We start from the raw sequence: 5,000 nt of genomic DNA on the forward strand, positions 1-5,000 counted from the left end.
ATTTGTGCGTTTGTATTGACCAAAATTAGAACAAATTAAAATAAATTAGAATGAGAAATTATCTTTAAAACACTCAGCCTTAATTTGTGCGTTTGGTTTGAACAAATTTGTGGGTATTGAAGAAGGTTAAAGAAGTACAAATTCGTGGATTTTGTTCAAGGGTTTTGAAGAAGGTTTGAAGGTGAAGGCAACAATGTCAAACAACAATGCATTCACGAAACCTAATGAAGACAATGAAGAAGGTGAAGAACGACGAAGGAGCAGCAAATGCAATGAAGAACGAAGACTAATGAAGACAATCACGAATGAATACAACAGTGATTTCAGGTTTATCACCAAGTTTTGGTGTGGTTTTGAATATTTTTAATGTGTTTCTGATTATTGTTCAATACTCAGTATTTCATTCAATAATGGTGATGATAATATATACAAGAGACTTCAGGTAACTGCTCCTAATGTTCCTAGTAACCACTCCACTAATCTCCACTAATAAAAAAACTGTCCTATATGAATAACCGAATATAACTGTCCTATATGAATAACCGAATAACCATTACACAATCTAACACTCCCCCTCAAGTTGGGTCGTAGGGTCACCAACACCCAACTTGCATAAAACCTCTTCAAAGAACTGAGTTCCAACTGCCTTTGTAAGAACGTCTGCTAGCTGATCCTTGGACTTAACATGCGGAAGCTTGATTACTTAGGCTTCTAATTTCTCCTTTATAAAATGCCTATCTACTTCTACATGTTTGGTGCGATCATGTTGAACTGGATTTTTTGAAATATTGATAGCCGCTTGATTATCGCAGTACAGCTCACAACTCCTTTTAGGAGGGAATCCTAGTTCAGTTAGTAACTTTCTCAGCCACAGGACTTCTGTGATTCCCTTTGCTACACCCCTAAACTCAGCTTCTGCACTAGACATGGCAACTACTTTTTGCTTCTTGCTCCTCCACGTGACTAGATTTCCTCCCACTAAAGTAAAGTAGCCTGATGTTGACTTCCTATCATCTCTATCTCCTGCCCAATCTGCATCTGTATACGCCACAAGGTCAAGATGGCCATTCTTCTGATAGAGTACTCCCTTACCAGGGCACCCTTTGAGGTACCTGAGAATCCTATAAACTGCATCCATATGCTGGGCCTGAGGCTTGTGCATGAACCGGCTGACTACTCCTACTGCATATGCGATATCTGGCCTTGTGTGAGCTAAGTAGATTAACTTCTCTACCATGCGTTGATACTGCATGCGATCAGCTAGCTTTCCTCCTTCAATCATCTGTAGGCCATGATTCATCATCATTGGTGTCTCGATGGGCTTGCAGTCCAGCATCCCTGTTTCAGTTAACAGGTCTAAAACATACTTCCTCTAGGATATGAAAATTCCTTTGTTTGATCTAAGAACTTCAATCTCTAGAAAGTACTTCAGCCTACCCAGATCTTTCATCTCAAATTCTTGAAACAGTTTTTTCTTCAGATTTGAAATTTCGTCTCTATCATTCTCAGTGATTATCATGTCATCAACATAAATTATCAGGCATGTTGTTCTGCCTCCCCTTCGTTTAAGGAACAAGGTGTGATCTGAATTGCTTTGCCTGTAACTAAATTTCTTCATTGCATAGGTAAATCTTCCAAACCACGCTCTGGGGGATTGTTTTAGCTCATACAGAGCCTTCCTCAATCTGCATCCCTCATTCTCCGAGAATCTTGATGTAAATCCTGGTAGAGCTTCCATGTACACTTCCTCCTGTAGATCTCCATGCAGAAACACATTTTTAACATCAAATTGATGAAGGGGCCAGTCTATGTTTGCTGCAATGCTGAACAGAACTCGAATTGTATCAAGCTTAGCAACTGGAGAGAAGGTTTCTGAGTAATCAACTCCATATGTCTGAGTGTACCCTTTCGCCACCAGTCGAGCTTTGTACCTTTCAATCGTGCCATCTGACTTGTACTTGATCGTGAATACCCATCTACATCCGACGACTTTCTTTTTATTCGGTAAGATGCACTTCTCCCATGTACCATTCTTATTAAGAGCGTTAATTTCTTCCTCCATCGCCTTTCTCCAATGTGCAGACATTAGGGCTTCTTCGACTGTGACTGGGGTCTTGGTTGTATCCAAAGTTGCCTTAAATGCTAAGGCATTCTGTGACAAGTTTCCTGATCCGGACGACTTTTCAATGGGATATCTTGATCGTTTTGCTTCATATTCAGGATCATATCTTCTTGGTGGGACCCCTCGAGTGGAGCGAGGAGGTAACGTATACGAAGCATCATGACCCCTTGTTTCAATTGTATCTGTGGCAGCTTCCTCAGTCAAAGTATTAATAAACCCATTATCACTGTTGCCTGTGTCAATTTCCTCATTCGAAGTATCAATATCAACTATCACATTATCACTGTTAGTGCTTGCTGAAACAATTTGATCAGGAGCTGTACGACTTACCTGATGGTCAGATAGGATTGGTGGTGGTATAGGAGTAGTGGATAGACCATCTTGGTGAGGTGACTCTGTAGCATTGTCAACTTGATCTTTTGGGTGAAGGTTGGGCAACCATGGACCAACTAACCAACTGAGATCATCGTCGTCATGATACTTCTCCCCCTGACGGCGAAGATGGCGATAGTAGTATTCATTCTCGATGAACTCGCAATCCATCGTGGTATAGACTTTTCTAGTTGAGGGATCATAGCACCGATAACCCTTTTGATTTCGACCATATCCAATAAGAACACATTTCACTGCTCGTGGTTCAAATTTGTTTCGTACCCTTGCTGAACAATGAATAAAAACCGTGCACCCAAATATACGAGGAGGTAGAATATGCGTAGAGGGAATAGGGAAATGGGTTTGGAGGGTGGCTAGGGGTGTGTGGTATTGGAGACTCTTTGTGGGAAGTCTATTGCTAAGGTAATTGGCAGTGGCGATGGCTTCCGGCCAAAGATGAGTGGGGACACGAGAGTCAAGCATAATAGCACGGGTCATCTCAAGCAGTGTACGATTTTTCCGTTCTGCCACACCGTTTTGTTGGGGTGTGTTAGGACAAAATGTTTGATGTATTAGGCCTTTTTGTTTAAAGAATAAGTCCATATTCGAATTGATATATTCTCTACCATTATCCGTGCGGAGCAGGGTTCGAAATTGGGTACAAATCATATTATAGAACTCAACAAACACATGAAAGACTTCAGATTTCTGTTTAAGGAAATAAATCTAACTCATGCGGGTACAATCATCAATAAATGTAACAAAGTACGAAAAACCATGTAGTCCTATGACTGGGGCAGGGCCCCATACATCGGAATGAACAAGCATAAAAGGCACATCAACTTTAGTCAAGCTATTAGAATACGAATGTTTGTGACTTTTTGCAAGAATACATGTCTCACACTTAAACTCAGGTTTTAACCCTACAAAATTAGGGAAAAGTTTTTCTAAATATCCCACTGAAGGATGTCCCAAACGTTGATGCCATAGTTGTCTTTCCCCTAGCCCGCGAACAAGTGCCACTTTGCCTTTTGGAGTCTCCTCTTCCAAGTAATACAGTCCATTGCTCTCAATACCACGCCCAATGATTTTTCTTGTCTGAGCATCCTGCACAATACAACAACCGGGTTTCATGAGAACCGTACAATCAAGATCTCTCGTAAGTTGACTCACTGATAACAATTTATGTGACAGGTCTGGTACGAATAAACAATTATTTAAAGTGAGGTTTTTTGTGAAAGAAATAGTTCCGGCTCCGCTCACTTTAATCCCTTCCCCATTCGCGGTTTTAATGACGTCTGTCCTAGGTTGGTCATGAGTCAAAAAGTCATTAGGGTCAAATGACATTGTATCGGTAGCACCGCAGTCAAAGATCCAACCCTCTTTAAAATGGGATGAAGTATTAAAACATGACGAAATGTTTAAGGGTGGGAGCAAGGAATCAGAGGCACGTGAGGCACGTGACCTCCTTCCCTTATTTAAAGGCTCTTTGAGCCTTTCATCTTCACCTCCAGTTTCAAACCCTAATCCGCCTTTCTCTTCCTTGTTGCTTCTGGTACCTTCCTCTGTTGGTTTCTTCCCTTCGTCTTCCTTCATGGATTCATGCCTCTCTGTGCTCCATCCCATGGCCATTTTTTCGGTGCGGTGCTGATCGGAAAAATGGGTTTGTTTTTTCTCCCCTTTCTTCTTCGGATCCGGCCACCATTCAGGGTAGCCCACGAGTTTGAAGCACTCATTTCGTGTGTGCCTTGTACCTCCACAGTAGGTGCATTTGAGGTGAGATTTGTCATCCTCCTGCCGGTAAGTTTTCCCTTTGATTGCAAAGACTCCACCGGAGCCCGATGATTCTAGATCTGATGAGGGCTCTGTTTTCATGATTCCCCTCCTTAATACCTCCCTTCTGATACTCGCATATGCTTCCTCCACTGTGGGGAGTGGATCTAACAGTAATAGATCTCGCCTATCCTTATCAAAGGTTTGATGGATTCCGGCTAAAAATTGGTATAATCTGTTTTTTTGAATCAATTGATTATAAACAATGATATCACCTGGGTCTTTCATTGGGTTTGGTTGTCTTCTGTCGATTTTCTTCCATACCATACGAAGCTTGCTGTAATATGTCTCAATTGTGTCTGTGCCTTGCTGGATTTTATTTGCCTTGACTGTTAAATCAAAAATTTGCAGGCCATCTCTCCCACTACTGTAGAGAGTTTCAATCCCTTGCCACAAAGCTTTGGCTGTTGGGAAATCAAGATATTGATTCACTAGGTCAGAATCTATATTCTCTAAATTCCATGAAATAACAATCGAGTCACGTTTGATCCATTGGCTGTACGCTGGGTCATTTGTGGGAGGAGGATCGTCGATGATGTGATTGAGACGATCTCGTCCACTGATGGCTAAGTGCATCAGCCTGGACCATTTTGTGTAATTTTGATTTTTTAATTTTTCCGAGATGGAGAGGGTATGGGTGTTGGTCACGGTTTCAGTGGGCGGTTGATTGGAG

The sequence above is a fragment of the Amaranthus tricolor genome, chromosome 1 (genome assembly GCF_026212465.1).
Source record: "Amaranthus tricolor cultivar Red isolate AtriRed21 chromosome 1, ASM2621246v1, whole genome shotgun sequence".
NCBI lineage: Eukaryota > Viridiplantae > Streptophyta > Magnoliopsida > Caryophyllales > Amaranthaceae > Amaranthus > Amaranthus tricolor.